The sequence below is a fragment of the Labrus mixtus genome, chromosome 22 (assembly GCF_963584025.1).
Source record: "Labrus mixtus chromosome 22, fLabMix1.1, whole genome shotgun sequence".
Classification (NCBI taxonomy): Eukaryota; Metazoa; Chordata; class Actinopteri; order Labriformes; family Labridae; genus Labrus; species Labrus mixtus.
This window is the reverse complement of record NC_083633.1, coordinates 1,925,002-1,943,531: the sequence shown is the minus strand read 5'-3', so window position 1 is coordinate 1,943,531 and position 18,530 is coordinate 1,925,002. Positions and strand designations below refer to the sequence as shown.

The window sequence follows — 18,530 nt, the reverse complement described above, 5'->3', positions numbered from 1 at the left end:
TGCCTTCCAACCTGGCTGTAGCGACAGACAGACGACAAGAATTTCAAAGGTGGCTTAAAGCTATGCACAGCCAGTTTCTTTGCTAGTGCTAGATCACAATATCGCTCGTCAATCAACTTTGTTTCAGATTCAGCAGCCCTTGCTCTGATCAATGTGAAATCCCAGTCACGGCACATCTGCCTTACAGAACGGCTGTGGGCCAATAAAAGGCCCCAATCTTCTCCTGTCTTTTGGTTCACTTCAGTCTGCTGCAGATAAATCTGGTGGTTGAGGGTTTGAAGTCATTTTTCAGAGCTTGACGTAAGGCATGTGTCTTAAAGGTGCTTCGATCAAAGGGTTTGCTCTTCCGTTTTTAGCGATCGTCACTGAAAAGCAACGCTCGCTTGCCGGGGCCATGGGCGAGGAGGACTGTATGGGGAATGTGATGCCGGCCTTAGCCTATCAGGGGCATCGCTTCTCGGCCTTTTGGCTAAGATCAAGTGTAGTATCTGTTCTTATCAGTTTAATATCTGATACGTCCCCTACCCGGGGACCATATATTAAATTGATTTTTGGACTTGGGAGATGGAACAGGGGCTTGCTCCGTCCACTCCACGCATCGACCCGGTATTGCAGTACCTCCGGGAACGGTGCACCCTCCTCTCTTCAGTGTTTAAAATAATCCTTTCTTTCCGCTGCGTTTAAGAGAAATGTGTGTGTGAGTCTGGCCTGGCTTTGTCACTGCGTTGACATGCTGCCGGGACTCAAGCTTTTTGAAATGAACTGGAATTTTAGTCAGGTTGGGGGTTATTTGTGTGCCAGTTCCCCCATTTGCCACTCTGTGTATGCTATTGCTGTAGTAGCACACAGACACACAATAACATATCAACAGTTATTGTTGCAAAGTGTTTCTGGCCTAGCTGCTGCTTCGACTGTTCTTTTGTTGGCGGTAAAAAAACACACACACACACACACTGGCGGTAGCTATCGGTCGGCTTTGATGTGGAAGTGTGGCACTTCCTGTTAGAATGGTGAGCCTTATTTCTCCACTTGAATGTAGAAAGACAAGCCCTACCGGGCCTCAACACAAAACTTTCCTCTGTGTTGAGGACAAGTAGAAGGGACACCCAGTGCAGAAAACTCTGATTTCGGTGGTTTGCATGTTGTTGGGACCGTCAGTGAGGGCGATGGTCCTGTGAAGGACTCCTTTTGCCCTGAGCCGTACAACTCATACTTACCTGGCAGGGGAGATACCATGATCAAGAAGGTGGTTCACCCATGGCGAGGCTTGGCCATTGCACTCCGGCGGGGCTGACCTATGCGAATTCCCCAAATGTGGGAATCTCGACTGCATAATTTGTGGTAGTGGGGGACTGCGTTCGCGCTCTCCCCTGATGGATTGTCAAAAGTAATAAGGGGGAAACAGATAGGGACACGCTGCCTTCCAACCTGGCTGTAGTGACAGACAGACGACAAGAATTTCAAAGGTGGCTTAAAGCTATGCACAGCCAGTTTCTTTGCTAGTGCTAGATCACAATATCGCTCGTCAATCAAATTTGTTTCAGATTCAGCAGCCCTTGCTCTGATCAATGTGAAATCCCAGTCACGGCACATCTGCCTTACAGAACGGCTGTGGGCCAATAAAAGGCCCCAATCTTCTCCTGTCTTTTGGTTCACTTCAGTCTGCTGCAGATAAATCTGGTGGTTGAGGGTTTGAAGTCATTTTTCAGAGCTTGACGTAAGGCATGTGTCTTAAAGGTGCTTCGATCAAAGGGTTTGCTCTTCCGTTTTACCGATCGTCACTGAAAAGCAACGCTCGCTTGCCGGGGCCATGGGCGAGGAGGACTGTATGGGGAATGTGATGCCGGCCTTAGCCTATCAGGGGCATCGCTTCTCGGCCTTTTGGCTAAGATCAAGTGTAGTATCTGTTCTTATCAGTTTAATATCTGATACGTCCCCTACCCGGGGACCATATATTAAATTGATTTTTGGACTTGGGAGATGGAACAGGGGCTTGCTCCGTCCACTCCACGCATCGACCCGGTATTGCAGTACCTCCGGGAACGGTGCACCCTCCTCTCTTCAGTGTTTAAAATAATCCTTTCTTTCCGCTGCGTTTAAGAGAAATGTGTGTGTGAGTCTGGCCTGGCTTTGTCACTGCGTTGACATGCTGCCGGGACTCAAGCTTTTTGAAATGAACTGGAATTTTAGTCAGGTTGGGGGTTATTTGTGTGCCAGTTCCCCCATTTGCCACTCTGTGTATGCTATTGCTGTAGTAGCACACAGACACACAATAACATATCAACAGTTATTGTTGCAAAGTGTTTCTGGCCTAGCTGCTGCTTCGACTGTTCTTTTGTTGGCGGTAAAAAAACACACACACACACACACACACACACTGGCGGTAGCTATCGGTCGGCTTTGATGTGGAAGTGTGGCACTTCCTGTTAGAATGGTGAGCCTTATTTCTCCACTTGAATGTAGAAAGACAAGCCCTACCGGGCCTCAACACAAAACTTTCCTCTGTGTTGAGGACAAGTAGAAGGGACACCCAGTGCAGAAAACTCTGATTTCGGTGGTTTGCATGTTGTTGGGTCCTGTGAAGGACTCCTTTTGCCCTGAGCCGTACAACTCATACTTACCTGGCAGGGGAGATACCATGATCAAGAAGGTGGTTCACCCATGGCGAGGCCTGGCCATTGCACACCGGCGGGGCTGACCTATGCGAATTCCCCAAATGTGGGAATCTCGACTGCATAATTTGTGGTAGTGGGGGACTGCGTTCGCGCTCTCCCCTGATGGATTGTCAAAAGTAATAAGGGGGAAACAGATAGGGAGACGCTGCCTTCCAACCTGGCTGTAGCGACAGACAGACGACAAGAATTTCAAAGGTGGCTTAAAGCTATGCACAGCCAGTTTCTTTGCTAGTGCTAGATCACAATATCGCTCGTCAATCAAATTTGTTTCAGATTCAGCAGCCCTTGCTCTGATCAATGTGAAATCCCAGTCACGGCACATCTGCCTTACAGAACGGCTGTGGGCCAATAAAAGGCCCCAATCTTCTCCTGTCTTCTGGTTCACTTCAGTCTGCTGCAGATAAATCTGGTGGTTGAGGGTTTGAAGTCATTTTTCAGAGCTTGACGTAAGGCATGTGTCTTAAAGGTGCTTCGATCAAAGGGTTTGCTCTTCCGTTTTTAGCGATCGTCACTGAAAAGCAACGCTCGCTTGCCGGGGCCATGGGCGAGGAGGACTGTATGGGGAATGTAATGCCGGCCTTAGCCTATCAGGGGCATCGCTTCTCGGCCTTTTGGCTAAGATCAAGTGTAGTATCTGTTCTTATCAGTTTAATATCTGATACGTCCCCTACCCGGGGACCATATATTAAATTGATTTTTGGACTTGGGAGATGGAACAGGGGCTTGCTCCGTCCACTCCACGCATCGACCCAGTATTGCAGTACCTCCGGGAACGGTGCACCCTCTTCTCTTCAGTGTTTAAAATAATCCTTTCTTTCCGCTGCGTTTAAGAGAAATGTGTGTGTGAGTCTGGCCTGGCTTTGTCACTGCGTTGACATGCTGCCGGGACTCAAGCTTTTTGAAATGAACTGGAATTTTAGTCAGGTTGGGGGTTATTTGTGTGCCAGTTCCCCCATTTGCCACTCTGTGTATGCTATTGCTGTAGTAGCACACAGACACACAATAACATATCAACAGTTATTGTTGCAAAGTGTTTCTGGCCTAGCTGCTGCTTCGACTGTTCTTTTGTTGGCGGTAAAAAAACACACACACACACACACACACTGGCGGTAGCTATCGGTCGGCTTTGATGTGGAAGTGTGGCACTTCCTGTTAGAATGGTGAGCCTTATTTCTCCACTTGAATGTAGAAAGACAAGCCCTACCGGGCCTCAACACAAAACTTTCCTCTGTGTTGAGGACAAGTAGAAGGGACACCCAGTGCAGAAAACTCTGATTTCGGTGGTTTGCATGTTGTTGGGACCGTCAGTGAGGGCGATGGTCCTGTGAAGGACTCCTTTTGCCCTGAGCCGTACAACTCATACTTACCTGGCAGGGGAGATACCATGATCAAGAAGGTGGTTCACCCATGGCGAGGCCTGGCCATTGCACTCCGGCGGGGCTGACCTATGCGAATTCCCCAAATGTGGGAATCTCGACTGCATAATTTGTGGTAGTGGGGGACTGCGTTCGCGCTCTCCCCTGATGGATTGTCAAAAGTAATAAGGGGGAAACAGATAGGGACACGCTGCCTTCCAACCTGGCTGTAGCGACAGACAGACGACAAGAATTTCAAAGGTGGCTTAAAGCTATGCACAGCCAGTTTCTTTGCTAGTGCTAGATCACAATATCGCTCGTCAATCAACTTTGTTTCAGATTCAGCAGCCCTTGCTCTGATCAATGTGAAATCCCAGTCACGGCACATCTGCCTTACAGAACGGCTGTGGGCCAATAAAAGGCCCCAATCTTCTCCTGTCTTCTGGTTCACTTCAGTCTGCTGCAGATAAATCTGGTGGTTGAGGGTTTGAAGTCATTTTTCAGAGCTTGACGTAAGGCATGTGTCTTAAAGGTGCTTCGATCAAAGGGTTTGCTCTTCCGTTTTTAGCGATCGTCACTGAAAAGCAACGCTCGCTTGCCGGGGCCATGGGCGAGGAGGACTGTATGGGGAATGTGATGCCGGCCTTAGCCTATCAGGGGCATCGCTTCTCGGCCTTTTGGCTAAGATCAAGTGTAGTATCTGTTCTTATCAGTTTAATATCTGATACGTCCCCTACCCGGGGACCATATATTAAATTGATTTTTGGACTTGGGAGATGGAACAGTGGCTTGCTCCGTCCACTCCACGCATCGACCCGGTATTGCAGTACCTCCGGGAACGGTGCACCCTCCTCTCTTCAGTGTTTAAAATAATCCTTTCTTTCCGCTGCGTTTAAGAGAAATGTGTGTGTGAGTCTGGCCTGGCTTTGTCACTGCGTTGACATGCTGCCGGGACTCAAGCTTTTTGAAATGAACTGGAATTTTAGTCAGGTTGGGGGTTATTTGTGTGCCAGTTCCCCCATTTGCCACTCTGTGTATGCTATTGCTGTAGTAGCACACAGACACACAATAACATATCAACAGTTATTGTTGCAAAGTGTTTCTGGCCTAGCTGCTGCTTCGACTGTTCTTTTGTTGGCGGTAAAAAAACACACACACACACACTGGCGGTAGCTATCGGTCGGCTTTGATGTGGAAGTGTGGCACTTCCTGTTAGAATGGTGAGCCTTATTTCTCCACTTGAATGTAGAAAGACAAGCCCTACCGGGCCTCAACACAAAACTTTCCTCTGTGTTGAGGACAAGTAGAAGGGACACCCAGTGCAGAAAACTCTGATTTCGGTGGTTTGCATGTTGTTGGGACCGTCAGTGAGGGCGATGGTCCTGTGAAGGACTCCTTTTGCCCTGAGCCGTACAAGTCATACTTACCTGGCAGGGGAGATACCATGATCAAGAAGGTGGTTCACCCATGGCGAGGCCTGGCCATTGCACTCCGGCGGGGCTGACCTATGCGAATTCCCCAAATGTGGGAATCTCGACTGCATAATTTGTGGTAGTGGGGGACTGCGTTCGCGCTCTCCCCTGATGGATTGTCAAAAGTAATAAGGGGGAAACAGATAGGGAGACGCTGCCTTCCAACCTGGCTGTAGCGACAGACAGACGACAAGAATTTCAAAGGTGGCTTAAAGCTATGCACAGCCAGTTTCTTTGCTAGTGCTAGATCACAATATCGCTCGTCAATCAAATTTGTTTCAGATTCAGCAGCCCTTGCTCTGATCAATGTGAAATCCCAGTCACGGCACATCTGCCTTACAGAACGGCTGTGGGCCAATAAAAGGCCCCAATCTTCTCCTGTCTTCTGGTTCACTTCAGTCTGCTGCAGATAAATCTGGTGGTTGAGGGTTTGAAGTCATTTTTCAGAGCTTGACGTAAGGCATGTGTCTTAAAGGTGCTTCGATCAAAGGGTTTGCTCTTCCGTTTTTAGCGATCGTCACTGAAAAGCAACGCTCGCTTGCCGGGGCCATGGGCGAGGAGGACTGTATGGGGAATGTGATGCCGGCCTTAGCCTATCAGGGGCATCGCTTCTCGGCCTTTTGGCTAAGATCAAGTGTAGTATCTGTTCTTATCAGTTTAATATCTGATACGTCCCCTACCCGGGGACCATATATTAAATTGATTTTTGGACTTGGGAGATGGAACAGGGGCTTGCTCCGTCCACTCCACGCATCGACCCGGTATTGCAGTACCTCCGGGAACGGTGCACCCTCCTCTCTTCAATGTTTAAAATAATCCTTTCTTTCCGCTGCGTTTAAGAGAAATGTGTGTGTGAGTCTGGCCTGGCTTTGTCACTGCGTTGACATGCTGCCGGGACTCAAGCTTTTTGAAATGAACTGGAATTTTAGTCAGGTTGGGGGTTATTTGTGTGCCAGTTCCCCCATTTGCCACTCTGTGTATGCTATTGCTGTAGTAGCACACAGACACACAATAACATATCAACAGTTATTGTTGCAAAGTGTTTCTGGCCTAGCTGCTGCTTCGACTGTTCTTTTGTTGGCGGTAAAAAAACACACACACACACACACACACACACTGGCGGTAGCTATCGGTCGGCTTTGATGTGGAAGTGTGGCACTTCCTGTTAGAATGGTGAGCCTTATTTCTCCACTTGAATGTAGAAAGACAAGCCCTACCGGGCCTCAACACAAAACTTTCCTCTGTGTTGAGGACAAGTAGAAGGGACACCCAGTGCAGAAAACTCTGATTTCGGTGGTTTGCATGTTGTTGGGACCGTCAGTGAGGGCGATGGTCCTGTGAAGGACTCCTTTTGCCCTGAGCCATACAACTCATACTTACCTGGCAGGGGAGATACCATGATCAAGAAGGTGGTTCACCCATGGCGAGGCCTGGCCATTGCACTCCGGCGGGGCTGACCTATGCGAATTCCCCAAATGTGGGAATCTCGACTGCATAATTTGTGGTAGTGGGGGACTGCGTTCGCGCTCTCCACTGATGGATTGTCAAAAGTAATAAGGGGGAAACAGATAGGGAGACGCTGCCTTCCAACCTGGCTGTAGCGACAGACAGACGACAAGAATTTCAAAGGTGGCTTAAAGCTATGCACAGCCAGTTTCTTTGCTAGTGCTAGATCACAATATCGCTCGTCAATCAACTTTGTTTCAGATTCAGCAGCCCTTGCTCTGATCAATGTGAAATCCCAGTCACGGCACATCTGCCTTACAGAACGGCTGTGGGCCAATAAAAGGCCCCAATCTTCTCCTGTCTTCTGGTTCACTTCAGTCTGCTGCAGATAAATCTGGTGGTTGAGGGTTTGAAGTCATTTTTCAGAGCTTGACGTAAGGCATGTGTCTTAAAGGTGCTTCGATCAAAGGGTTTGCTCTTCCGTTTTTAGCGATCGTCACTGAAAAGCAACGCTCGCTTGCCGGGGCCATGGGCGAGGAGGACTGTATGGGGAATGTGATGCCGGCCTTAGCCTATCAGGGGCATCGCTTCTCGGCCTTTTGGCTAAGATCAAGTGTAGTATCTGTTCTTATCAGTTTAATATCTGATACGTCCCCTACCCGGGGACCATATATTAAATTGATTTTTGGACTTGGGAGATGGAACAGGGGCTTGCTCCGTCCACTCCACGCATCGACCCGGTATTGCAGTACCTCCGGGAACGGTGCACCCTCCTCTCTTCAGTGTTTAAAATAATCCTTTCTTTCCGCTGCGTTTAAGAGAAATGTGTGTGTGAGTCTGGCCTGGCTTTGTCACTGCGTTGACATGCTGCCGGGACTCAAGCTTTTTGAAATGAACTGGAATTTTAGTCAGGTTGGGGGTTATTTGTGTGCCAGTTCCCCCATTTGCCACTCTGTGTATGCTATTGCTGTAGTAGCACACAGACACACAATAACATATCAACAGTTATTGTTGCAAAGTGTTTCTGGCCTAGCTGCTGCTTCGACTGTTCTTTTGTTGGCGGTAAAAAAACACACACACACTGGCGGTAGCTATCGGTCGGCTTTGATGTGGAAGTGTGGCACTTCCTGTTAGAATGGTGAGCCTTATTTCTCCACTTGAATGTAGAAAGACAAGCCCTACCGGGCCTCAACACAAAACTTTCCTCTGTGTTGAGGACAAGTAGAAGGGACACCCAGTGCAGAAAACTCTGATTTCGGTGGTTTGCATGTTGTTGGGACCGTCAGTGAGGGCGATGGTCCTGTGAAGGACTCCTTTTGCCCTGAGCCGTACAACTCATACTTACCTGGCAGGGGAGATACCATGATCAAGAAGGTGGTTCACCCATGGCGAGGCCTGGCCATTGCACTCCGGCGGGGCTGACCTATGCGAATTCCCCAAATGTGGGAATCTCGACTGCATAATTTGTGGTAGTGGGGGACTGCGTTCGCGCTCTCCCCTGATGGATTGTCAAAAGTATTAAGGGGGAAACAGATAGGGAGACGCTGCCTTCCAACCTGGCTGTAGTGACAGACAGACGACAAAAATTTCAAAGGTGGCTTAAAGCTATGCACAGCCAGTTTCTTCGCTAGTGCTAGATCACAATATCGCTCGTCAATCAACTTTGTTTCAGATTCAGCAGCCCTTGCTCTGATCAATGTGAAATCCCAGTCACGGCACATCTGCCTTACAGAACGGCTGTGGGCCAATAAAAGGCCCCAATCTTCTCCTGTCTTCTGGTTCACTTCAGTCTGCTGCAGATAAATCTGGTGGTTGAGGGTTTGAAGTCATTTTTCAGAGCTTGACGTAAGGCATGTGTCTTAAAGGTGCTTCGATCAAAGGGTTTGCTCTTCCGTTTTTAGCGATCGTCACTGAAAAGCAACGCTCGCTTGCCGGGGCCATGGGCGAGGAGGACTGTATGGGGAATGTGATGCCGGCCTTAGCCTATCAGGGGCATCGCTTCTCGGCCTTTTGGCTAAGATCAAGTGTAGTATCTGTTCTTATCAGTTTAATATCTGATACGTCCCCTACCCGGGGACCATATATTAAATTGATTTTTGGACTTGGGAGATGGAACAGGGGCTTGCTCCGTCCACTCCACGCATCGACCCGGTATTGCAGTACCTCCGGGAACGGTGCACCCTCCTCTCTTCAGTGTTTAAAATAATCCTTTCTTTCCGCTGCGTTTAAGAGAAATGTGTGTGTGAGTCTGGCCTGGCTTTGTCACTGCGTTGACATGCTGCCGGGACTCAAGCTTTTTGAAATGAACTGGAATTTTAGTCAGGTTGGGGGTTATTTGTGTGCCAGTTCCCCCATTTGCCACTCTGTGTATGCTATTGCTGTAGTAGCACACAGACACACAATAACATATCAACAGTTATTGTTGCAAAGTGTTTCTGGCCTAGCTGCTGCTTCGACTGTTCTTTTGTTGGCGGTAAAAAAACACACACACACACACACACACACACTGGCGGTAGCTATCGGTCGGCTTTGATGTGGAAGTGTGGCACTTCCTGTTAGAATGGTGAGCCTTATTTCTCCACTTGAATGTAGAAAGACAAGCCCTACCGGGCCTCAACACAAAACTTTCCTCTGTGTTGAGGACAAGTAGAAGGGACACCCAGTGCAGAAAACTCTGATTTCGGTGGTTTGCATGTTGTTGGGACCGTCAGTGAGGGCGATGGTCCTGTGAAGGACTCCTTTTGCCCTGAGCCGTACAACTCATACTTACCTGGCAGGGGAGATACCATGATCAAGAAGGTGGTTCACCCATGGCGAGGCCTGGCCATTGCACTCCGGCGGGGCTGACCTATGCGAATTCCCCAAATGTGGGAATCTCGACTGCATAATTTGTGGTAGTGGGGGACTGCGTTCGCGCTCTCCCCTGATGGATTGTCAAAAGTAATAAGGGGGAAACAGATAGGGACACGCTGCCTTCCAACCTGGCTGTAGCGACAGACAGACGACAAGAATTTCAAAGGTGGCTTAAAGCTATGCACAGCCAGTTTCTTTGCTAGTGCTAGATCACAATATCGCTCGTCAATCAACTTTGTTTCAGATTCAGCAGCCCTTGCTCTGATCAATGTGAAATCCCAGTCACGGCACATCTGCCTTACAGAACGGCTGTGGGCCAATAAAAGGCCCCAATCTTCTCCTGTCTTCTGGTTCACTTCAGTCTGCTGCAGATAAATCTGGTGGTTGAGGGTTTGAAGTCATTTTTCAGAGCTTGACGTAAGGCATGTGTCTTAAAGGTGCTTCGATCAAAGGGTTTGCTCTTCCGTTTTTAGTGATCGTCACTGAAAAGCAACGCTCGCTTGCCGGGGCCATGGGCGAGGAGGACTGTATGGGGAATGTGATGCCGGCCTTAGCCTATCAGGGGCATCGCTTCTCGGCCTTTTGGCTAAGATCAAGTGTAGTATCTGTTCTTATCAGTTTAATATCTGATACGTCCCCTACCCGGGGACCATATATTAAATTGATTTTTGGACTTGGGAGATGGAACAGGGGCTTGCTCCGTCCACTCCACGCATCGACCCGGTATTGCAGTACCTCCGGGAACGGTGCACCCTCCTCTCTTCAATGTTTAAAATAATCCTTTCTTTCCGCTGCGTTTAAGAGAAATGTGTGTGTGAGTCTGGCCTGGCTTTGTCACTGCGTTGACATGCTGCCGGGACTCAAGCTTTTTGAAATGAACTGGAATTTTAGTCAGGTTGGGGGTTATTTGTGTGCCAGTTCCCCCATTTGCCACTCTGTGTATGCTATTGCTGTAGTAGCACACAGACACACAATAACATATCAACAGTTATTGTTGCAAAGTGTTTCTGGCCTAGCTGCTGCTTCGACTGTTCTTTTGTTGGCGGTAAAAAAAAACACACACACACACACACACACACTGGCGGTAGCTATCGGTCGGCTTTGATGTGGAAGTGTGGCACTTCCTGTTAGAATGGTGAGCCTTATTTCTCCACTTGAATGTAGAAAGACAAGCCCTACCGGGCCTCAACACAAAACTTTCCTCTGTGTTGAGGACAAGTAGAAGGGACACCCAGTGCAGAAAACTCTGATTTCGGTGGTTTGCATGTTGTTGGGACCGTCAGTGAGGGCGATGGTCCTGTGAAGGACTCCTTTTGCCCTGAGCCATACAACTCATACTTACCTGGCAGGGGAGATACCATGATCAAGAAGGTGGTTCACCCATGGCGAGGCCTGGCCATTGCACTCCGGCGGGGCTGACCTATGCGAATTCCCCAAATGTGGGAATCTCGACTGCATAATTTGTGGTAGTGGGGGACTGCGTTCGCGCTCTCCACTGATGGATTGTCAAAAGTAATAAGGGGGAAACAGATAGGGAGACGCTGCCTTCCAACCTGGCTGTAGCGACAGACAGACGACAAGAATTTCAAAGGTGGCTTAAAGCTATGCACAGCCAGTTTCTTTGCTAGTGCTAGATCACAATATCGCTCGTCAATCAACTTTGTTTCAGATTCAGCAGCCCTTGCTCTGATCAATGTGAAATCCCAGTCACGGCACATCTGCCTTACAGAACGGCTGTGGGCCAATAAAAGGCCCCAATCTTCTCCTGTCTTCTGGTTCACTTCAGTCTGCTGCAGATAAATCTGGTGGTTGAGGGTTTGAAGTCATTTTTCAGAGCTTGACGTAAGGCATGTGTCTTAAAGGTGCTTCGATCAAAGGGTTTGCTCTTCCGTTTTTAGCGATCGTCACTGAAAAGCAACGCTCGCTTGCCGGGGCCATGGGCGAGGAGGACTGTATGGGGAATGTGATGCCGGCCTTAGCCTATCAGGGGCATCGCTTCTCGGCCTTTTGGCTAAGATCAAGTGTAGTATCTGTTCTTATCAGTTTAATATCTGCTACGTCCCCTACCCGGGGACCATATATTAAATTGATTTTTGGACTTGGGAGATGGAACAGGGGCTTGCTCCGTCCACTCCACGCATCGACCCGGTATTGCAGTACCTCCGGGAACGGTGCACCCTCCTCTCTTCAGTGTTTAAAATAATCCTTTCTTTCCGCTGCGTTTAAGAGAAATGTGTGTGTGAGTCTGGCCTGGCTTTGTCACTGCGTTGACATGCTGCCGGGACTCAAGCTTTTTGAAATGAACTGGAATTTTAGTCAGGTTGGGGGTTATTTGTGTGCCAGTTCCCCCATTTGCCACTCTGTGTATGCTATTGCTGTAGTAGCACACAGACACACAATAACATATCAACAGTTATTGTTGCAAAGTGTTTCTGGCCTAGCTGCTGCTTCGACTGTTCTTTTGTTGGCGGTAAAAAAACACACACACACTGGCGGTAGCTATCGGTCGGCTTTGATGTGGAAGTGTGGCACTTCCTGTTAGAATGGTGAGCCTTATTTCTCCACTTGAATGTAGAAAGACAAGCCCTACCGGGCCTCAACACAAAACTTTCCTCTGTGTTGAGGACAAGTAGAAGGGACACCCAGTGCAGAAAACTCTGATTTCGGTGGTTTGCATGTTGTTGGGACCGTCAGTGAGGGCGATGGTCCTGTGAAGGACTCCTTTTGCCCTGAGCCGTACAACTCATACTTACCTGGCAGGGGAGATACCATGATCAAGAAGGTGGTTCACCCATGGCGAGGCCTGGCCATTGCACTCCGGCGGGGCTGACCTATGCGAATTCCCCAAATGTGGGAATCTCGACTGCATAATTTGTGGTAGTGGGGGACTGCGTTCGCGCTCTCCCCTGATGGATTGTCAAAAGTATTAAGGGGGAAACAGATAGGGAGACGCTGCCTTCCAACCTGGCTGTAGTGACAGACAGACGACAAAAATTTCAAAGGTGGCTTAAAGCTATGCACAGCCAGTTTCTTCGCTAGTGCTAGATCACAATATCGCTCGTCAATCAACTTTGTTTCAGATTCAGCAGCCCTTGCTCTGATCAATGTGAAATCCCAGTCACGGCACATCTGCCTTACAGAACGGCTGTGGGCCAATAAAAGGCCCCAATCTTCTCCTGTCTTCTGGTTCACTTCAGTCTGCTGCAGATAAATCTGGTGGTTGAGGGTTTGAAGTCATTTTTCAGAGCTTGACGTAAGGCATGTGTCTTAAAGGTGCTTCGATCAAAGGGTTTGCTCTTCCGTTTTTAGCGATCGTCACTGAAAAGCAACGCTCGCTTGCCGGGGCCATGGGCGAGGAGGACTGTATGGGGAATGTGATGCCGGCCTTAGCCTATCAGGGGCATCGCTTCTCGGCCTTTTGGCTAAGATCAAGTGTAGTATCTGTTCTTATCAGTTTAATATCTGATACGTCCCCTACCCGGGGACCATATATTAAATTGATTTTTGGACTTGGGAGATGGAACAGGGGCTTGCTCCGTCCACTCCACGCATCGACCCGGTATTGCAGTACCTCCGGGAACGGTGCACCCTCCTCTCTTCAGTGTTTAAAATAATCCTTTCTTTCCGCTGCGTTTAAGAGAAATGTGTGTGTGAGTCTGGCCTGGCTTTGTCACTGCGTTGACATGCTGCCGGGACTCAAGCTTTTTGAAATGAACTGGAATTTTAGTCAGGTTGGGGGTTATTTGTGTGCCAGTTCCCCCATTTGCCACTCTGTGTATGCTATTGCTGTAGTAGCACACAGACACACAATAACATATCAACAGTTATTGTTGCAAAGTGTTTCTGGCCTAGCTGCTGCTTCGACTGTTCTTTTGTTGGCGGTAAAAAAACACACACACACACACTGGCGGTAGCTATCGGTCGGCTTTGATGTGGAAGTGTGGCACTTCCTGTTAGAATGGTGAGCCTTATTTCTCCACTTGAATGTAGAAAGACAAGCCCTACCGGGCCTCAACACAAAACTTTCCTCTGTGTTGAGGACAAGTAGAAGGGACACCCAGTGCAGAAAACTCTGATTTCGGTGGTTTGCATGTTGTTGGGACCGTCAGTGAGGGCGATGGTCCTGTGAAGGACTCCTTTTGCCCTGAGCCGCACAACTCATACTTACCTGGCAGGGGAGATACCATGATCAAGAAGGTGGTTCACCCATGGCGAGGCCTGGCCATTGCACTCCGGCGGGGCTGACCTATGCGAATTCCCCAAATGTGGGAATCTCGACTGCATAATTTGTGGTAGTGGGGGACTGCGTTCGCGCTCTCCCCTGATGGATTGTCAAAAGTAATAAGGGGGAAACAGATAGGGACACGCTGCCTTCCAACCTGGCTGTAGCGACAGACAGACGACAAGAATTTCAAAGGTGGCTTAAAGCTATGCACAGCCAGTTTCTTTGCTAGTGCTAGATCACAATATCGCTCGTCAATCAACTTTGTTTCAGATTCAGCAGCCCTTGCTCTGATCAATGTGAAATCCCAGTCACGGCACATCTGCCTTACAGAACGGCTGTGGGCCAATAAAAGGCCCCAATCTTCTCCTGTCTTTTGGTTCACTTCAGTCTGCTGCAGATAAATCTGGTGGTTGAGGGTTTGAAGTCATTTTTCAGAGCTTGACGTAAGGCATGTGTCTTAAAGGTGCTTCGATCAAAGGGTTTGCTCTTCCGTTTTAGCGATCGTCACTGAAAAGCAACGCTCGCTTACCGGGGCCATGGGCGAGGAGGACTGTATGGGGAATGTGATGCCGGCCTTAGCCTGTCAGGGGCATCGCTTCTCGGCCTTTTGGCTAAGATCAAGTGTAGTATCTGTTCTTATCAGTTTAATATCTGATACGTCCCCTACCCGGGGACCATATATTAAATTGATTTTTGGACTTGGGAGATGGAACAGGGGCTTGCTCCGTCCACTCCACGCATCGACCCGGTATTGCAGTACCTCCGGGAACGGTGCACCCTCCTCTCTTCAGTGTTTAAAATAATCCTTTCTTTCCGCTGCGTTTAAGAGAAATGTGTGTGTGAGTCTGGCCTGGCTTTGTCACTGCGTTGACATGCTGCCGGGACTCAAGCTTTTTGAAATGAACTGGAATTTTAGTCAGGTTGGGGGTTATTTGTGTGCCAGTTCCCCCATTTGCCACTCTGTGTATGCTATTGCTGTAGTAGCACACAGACACACAATAACATATCAACAGTTATTGTTGCAAAGTGTTTCTGGCCTAGCTGCTGCTTCGACTGTTCTTTTGTTGGCGGTAAAAAAACACACACACACACACACACACTGGCGGTAACTATCGGTCGGCTTTGATGTGGAAGTGTGGCACTTCCTGTTAGAATGGTGAGCCTTATTTCTCCACTTGAATGTAGAAAGACAAGCCCTACCGGGCCTCAACACAAAACTTTCTTCTGTGTTGAGGACAAGTAGAAGGGACACCCAGTGCAGAAAACTCTGATTTCGGTGGTTTGCATGTTGTTGGGACCGTCAGTGAGGGCGATGGTCCTGTGAAGGACTCCTTTTGCCCTGAGCCGTACAACTCATACTTACCTGGCAGGGGAGATACCATGATCAAGAAGGTGGTTCACCCATGGCGAGGCTTGGCCATTGCACTCCGGCGGGGCTGACCTATGCGAATTCCCCAAATGTGGGAATCTCGACTGCATAATTTGTGGTAGTGGGGGACTGCGTTCGCGCTCTCCCCTGATGGATTGTCAAAAGTAATAAGGGGGAAACAGATAGGGACACGCTGCCTTCCAACCTGGCTGTAGCGACAGACAGACGACAAGAATTTCAAAGGTGGCTTAAAGCTATGCACAGCCAGTTTCTTTGCTAGTGCTAGATCACAATATCGCTCGTCAATCAAATTTGTTTCAGATTCAGCAGCCCTTGCTCTGATCAATGTGAAATCCCAGTCACGGCACATCTGCCTTACAGAACGGCTGTGGGCCAATAAAAGGCCCCAATCTTCTCCTGTCTTCTGGTTCACTTCAGTCTGCTGCAGATAAATCTGGTGGTTGAGGGTTTGAAGTCATTTTTCAGAGCTTGACGTAAGGCATGTGTCTTAAAGGTGCTTCGATCAAAGGGTTTGCTCTTCCGTTTTTAGCGATCGTCACTGAAAAGCAACGCTCGCTTGCCGGGGCCATGGGCGAGGAGGACTGTATGGGGAATGTGATGCCGGCCTTAGCCTATCAGGGGCATCGCTTCTCGGCCTTTTGGCTAAGATCAAGTGTAGTATCTGTTCTTATCAGTTTAATATCTGATACGTCCCCTACCCGGGGACCATATATTAAATTGATTTTTGGACTTGGGAGATGGAACAGGGGCTTGCTCCGTCCACTCCACGCATCGACCCGGTATTGCAGTACCTCCGGGAACGGTGCACCCTCCTCTCTTCAGTGTTTAAAATAATCCTTTCTTTCCGCTGCGTTTAAGAGAAATGTGTGTGTGAGTCTGGCCTGGCTTTGTCACTGCGTTGACATGCTGCCGGGACTCAAGCTTTTTGAAATGAACTGGAATTTTAGTCAGGTTGGGGGTTATTTGTGTGCCAGTTCCCCCATTTGCCACTCTGTGTATGCTATTGCTGTAGTAGCACACAGACACACAATAACATATCAACAGTTATTGTTGCAAAGTGTTTCTGGCCTAGCTGCTGCTTCGACTGTTCTTTTGTTGGCGGTAAAAAAACACACACACACTGGCGGTAGCTATCGGTCGGCTTTGATGTGGAAGTGTGGCACTTCCTGTTAGAATGGTGAGCCTTATTTCTCCACTTGAATGTAGAAAGACAAGCCCTACCGGGCCTCAACACAAAACTTTCCTCTGTGTTGAGGACAAGTAGAAGGGACACCCAGTGCAGAAAACTCTGATTTCGGTGGTTTGCATGTTGTTGGGACCGTCAGTGAGGGCGATGGTCCTGTGAAGGACTCCTTTTGCCCTGAGCCGTACAACTCATACTTACCTGGCAGGGGAGATACCATGATCAAGAAGGTGGTTCACCCATGGCGAGGCCTGGCCATTGCACTCCGGCGGGGCTGACCTATGCGAATTCCCCAAATGTGGGAATCTCGACTGCATAATTTGTGGTAGTGGGGGACTGCGTTCGCGCTCTCCCCTGATGGATTGTCAAAAGTATTAAGGGGGAAACAGATAGGGAGACGCTGCCTTCCAACCTGGCTGTAGTGACAGACAGACGACAAAAATTTCAAAGGTGGCTTAAAGCTATGCACAGCCAGTTTCTTCGCTAGTGCTAGATCACAATATCGCTCGTCAATCAACTTTGTTTCAGATTCAGCAGCCCTTGCTCTGATCAATGTGAAATCCCAGTCACGGCACATCTGCCTTACAGAACGGCTGTGGGCCAATAAAAGGCCCCAATCTTCTCCTGTCTTCTGGTTCACTTCAGTCTGCTGCAGATAAATCTGGTGGTTGAGGGTTTGAAGTCATTTTTCAGAGCTTGACGTAAGGCATGTGTCTTAAAGGTGCTTCGATCAAAGGGTTTGCTCTTCCGTTTTTAGCGATCGTCACTGAAAAGCAACGCTCGCTTGCCGGGGCCATGGGCGAGGAGGACTGTATGGGGAATGTGATGCCGGCCTTAGCCTATCAGGGGCATCGCTTCTCGGCCTTTTGGCTAAGATCAAGTGTAGTATCTGTTCTTATCAGTTTAATATCTGATACGTCCCCTACCCGGGGACCATATATTAAATTGATTTTTGGACTTGGGAGATGGAACAGGGGCTTGCTCCGTCCACTCCACGCATCGACCCGGTATTGCAGTACCTCCGGGAACGGTGCACCCTCCTCTCTTCAGTGTTTAAAATAATCCTTTCTTTCCGCTGCGTTTAAGAGAAATGTGTGTGTGAGTCTGGCCTGGCTTTGTCACTGCGTTGACATGCTGCCGGGACTCAAGCTTTTTGAAATGAACTGGAATTTTAGTCAGGTTGGGGGTTATTTGTGTGCCAGTTCCCCCATTTGCCACTCTGTGTATGCTATTGCTGTAGTAGCACACAGACACACAATAACATATCAACAGTTATTGTTGCAAAGTGTTTCTGGCCTAGCTGCTGCTTCGACTGTTCTTTTGTTGGCGGTAAAAAAACACACACACACACACACACACACACTGGCGGTAGCTATCGGTCGGCTTTGATGTGGAAGTGTGGCACTTCCTGTTAGAATGGTGAGCCTTATTTCTCCACTTGAATGTAGAAAGACAAGCCCTACCGGGCCTCAACACAAAACTTTCCTCTGTGTTGAGGACAAGTAGAAGGGACACCCAGTGCAGAAAACTCTGATTTCGGTGGTTTGCATGTTGTTGGGACCGTCAGTGAGGGCGATGGTCCTGTGAAGGACTCCTTTTGCCCTGAGCCGTACAACTCATACTTACCTGGCAGGGGAGATACCATGATCAAGAAGGTGGTTCACCCATGGCGAGGCCTGGCCATTGCACTCCGGCGGGGCTGACCTATGCGAATTCCCCAAATGTGGGAATCTCGACTGCATAATTTGTGGTAGTGGGGGACTGCGTTCGCGCTCTCCCCTGATGGATTGTCAAAAGTAATAAGGGGGAAACAGATAGGGACACGCTGCCTTCCAACCTGGCTGTAGCGACAGACAGACGACAAGAATTTCAAAGGTGGCTTAAAGCTATGCACAGCCAGTTTCTTTGCTAGTGCTAGATCACAATATCGC

At 48.8% G+C, this 18,530-nt stretch overlaps 26 non-coding genes across 26 annotated transcripts; all 26 read left to right on the top strand.

Moving 5' to 3' along the window:
* Positions 1-449: 449 nt before the first annotated feature.
* LOC132957477 (U2 spliceosomal RNA) lies at positions 450-640 on the top strand. The gene has a single exon (XR_009666681.1). It is a non-coding gene; the product is annotated as a U2 spliceosomal RNA (small nuclear RNA).
* Positions 641-1,209: 569 nt separating this feature from the next.
* LOC132957106 (U1 spliceosomal RNA) lies at positions 1,210-1,373 on the top strand. The gene has a single exon (XR_009666324.1). It is a non-coding gene; the product is annotated as a U1 spliceosomal RNA (small nuclear RNA).
* A 492-nt stretch (positions 1,374-1,865) lies between these two features.
* Positions 1,866-2,056, top strand: LOC132957476 (U2 spliceosomal RNA). The gene has a single exon (XR_009666680.1). It is a non-coding gene; the product is annotated as a U2 spliceosomal RNA (small nuclear RNA).
* Positions 2,057-2,613: 557 nt separating this feature from the next.
* LOC132957172 (U1 spliceosomal RNA) lies at positions 2,614-2,777 on the top strand. The gene has a single exon (XR_009666388.1). It is a non-coding gene; the product is annotated as a U1 spliceosomal RNA (small nuclear RNA).
* A 493-nt stretch (positions 2,778-3,270) lies between these two features.
* LOC132956913 (U2 spliceosomal RNA) lies at positions 3,271-3,461 on the top strand. Its single transcript, XR_009666166.1, has one exon. It is a non-coding gene; the product is annotated as a U2 spliceosomal RNA (small nuclear RNA).
* A 573-nt stretch (positions 3,462-4,034) lies between these two features.
* LOC132957131 (U1 spliceosomal RNA) lies at positions 4,035-4,198 on the top strand. Its single transcript, XR_009666349.1, has one exon. It is a non-coding gene; the product is annotated as a U1 spliceosomal RNA (small nuclear RNA).
* A 493-nt stretch (positions 4,199-4,691) lies between these two features.
* Positions 4,692-4,882, top strand: LOC132956906 (U2 spliceosomal RNA). The gene has a single exon (XR_009666159.1). It is a non-coding gene; the product is annotated as a U2 spliceosomal RNA (small nuclear RNA).
* A 567-nt stretch (positions 4,883-5,449) lies between these two features.
* LOC132957130 (U1 spliceosomal RNA) lies at positions 5,450-5,613 on the top strand. The gene has a single exon (XR_009666348.1). It is a non-coding gene; the product is annotated as a U1 spliceosomal RNA (small nuclear RNA).
* Positions 5,614-6,106: 493 nt separating this feature from the next.
* Positions 6,107-6,297, top strand: LOC132957475 (U2 spliceosomal RNA). Its single transcript, XR_009666679.1, has one exon. It is a non-coding gene; the product is annotated as a U2 spliceosomal RNA (small nuclear RNA).
* Positions 6,298-6,874: 577 nt separating this feature from the next.
* Positions 6,875-7,038, top strand: LOC132957266 (U1 spliceosomal RNA). The gene has a single exon (XR_009666478.1). It is a non-coding gene; the product is annotated as a U1 spliceosomal RNA (small nuclear RNA).
* A 493-nt stretch (positions 7,039-7,531) lies between these two features.
* Positions 7,532-7,722, top strand: LOC132957474 (U2 spliceosomal RNA). The gene has a single exon (XR_009666678.1). It is a non-coding gene; the product is annotated as a U2 spliceosomal RNA (small nuclear RNA).
* A 563-nt stretch (positions 7,723-8,285) lies between these two features.
* LOC132957129 (U1 spliceosomal RNA) lies at positions 8,286-8,449 on the top strand. Its single transcript, XR_009666347.1, has one exon. It is a non-coding gene; the product is annotated as a U1 spliceosomal RNA (small nuclear RNA).
* A 493-nt stretch (positions 8,450-8,942) lies between these two features.
* Positions 8,943-9,133, top strand: LOC132957472 (U2 spliceosomal RNA). The gene has a single exon (XR_009666676.1). It is a non-coding gene; the product is annotated as a U2 spliceosomal RNA (small nuclear RNA).
* A 577-nt stretch (positions 9,134-9,710) lies between these two features.
* LOC132957127 (U1 spliceosomal RNA) lies at positions 9,711-9,874 on the top strand. The gene has a single exon (XR_009666345.1). It is a non-coding gene; the product is annotated as a U1 spliceosomal RNA (small nuclear RNA).
* A 493-nt stretch (positions 9,875-10,367) lies between these two features.
* Positions 10,368-10,558, top strand: LOC132957471 (U2 spliceosomal RNA). Its single transcript, XR_009666675.1, has one exon. It is a non-coding gene; the product is annotated as a U2 spliceosomal RNA (small nuclear RNA).
* A 577-nt stretch (positions 10,559-11,135) lies between these two features.
* LOC132957265 (U1 spliceosomal RNA) lies at positions 11,136-11,299 on the top strand. Its single transcript, XR_009666477.1, has one exon. It is a non-coding gene; the product is annotated as a U1 spliceosomal RNA (small nuclear RNA).
* A 493-nt stretch (positions 11,300-11,792) lies between these two features.
* On the top strand, positions 11,793-11,983 carry LOC132956935 (U2 spliceosomal RNA). Its single transcript, XR_009666188.1, has one exon. It is a non-coding gene; the product is annotated as a U2 spliceosomal RNA (small nuclear RNA).
* Positions 11,984-12,546: 563 nt separating this feature from the next.
* LOC132957126 (U1 spliceosomal RNA) lies at positions 12,547-12,710 on the top strand. Its single transcript, XR_009666344.1, has one exon. It is a non-coding gene; the product is annotated as a U1 spliceosomal RNA (small nuclear RNA).
* Positions 12,711-13,203: 493 nt separating this feature from the next.
* Positions 13,204-13,394, top strand: LOC132957470 (U2 spliceosomal RNA). The gene has a single exon (XR_009666674.1). It is a non-coding gene; the product is annotated as a U2 spliceosomal RNA (small nuclear RNA).
* A 567-nt stretch (positions 13,395-13,961) lies between these two features.
* Positions 13,962-14,125, top strand: LOC132957125 (U1 spliceosomal RNA). The gene has a single exon (XR_009666343.1). It is a non-coding gene; the product is annotated as a U1 spliceosomal RNA (small nuclear RNA).
* A 492-nt stretch (positions 14,126-14,617) lies between these two features.
* Positions 14,618-14,808, top strand: LOC132957469 (U2 spliceosomal RNA). Its single transcript, XR_009666673.1, has one exon. It is a non-coding gene; the product is annotated as a U2 spliceosomal RNA (small nuclear RNA).
* A 573-nt stretch (positions 14,809-15,381) lies between these two features.
* Positions 15,382-15,545, top strand: LOC132957093 (U1 spliceosomal RNA). Its single transcript, XR_009666312.1, has one exon. It is a non-coding gene; the product is annotated as a U1 spliceosomal RNA (small nuclear RNA).
* Positions 15,546-16,038: 493 nt separating this feature from the next.
* LOC132957468 (U2 spliceosomal RNA) lies at positions 16,039-16,229 on the top strand. The gene has a single exon (XR_009666672.1). It is a non-coding gene; the product is annotated as a U2 spliceosomal RNA (small nuclear RNA).
* Positions 16,230-16,792: 563 nt separating this feature from the next.
* LOC132957124 (U1 spliceosomal RNA) lies at positions 16,793-16,956 on the top strand. The gene has a single exon (XR_009666342.1). It is a non-coding gene; the product is annotated as a U1 spliceosomal RNA (small nuclear RNA).
* A 493-nt stretch (positions 16,957-17,449) lies between these two features.
* Positions 17,450-17,640, top strand: LOC132957467 (U2 spliceosomal RNA). Its single transcript, XR_009666671.1, has one exon. It is a non-coding gene; the product is annotated as a U2 spliceosomal RNA (small nuclear RNA).
* Positions 17,641-18,217: 577 nt separating this feature from the next.
* Positions 18,218-18,381, top strand: LOC132957123 (U1 spliceosomal RNA). The gene has a single exon (XR_009666341.1). It is a non-coding gene; the product is annotated as a U1 spliceosomal RNA (small nuclear RNA).
* The last annotated feature ends 149 nt before the right edge of the window (positions 18,382-18,530 follow it).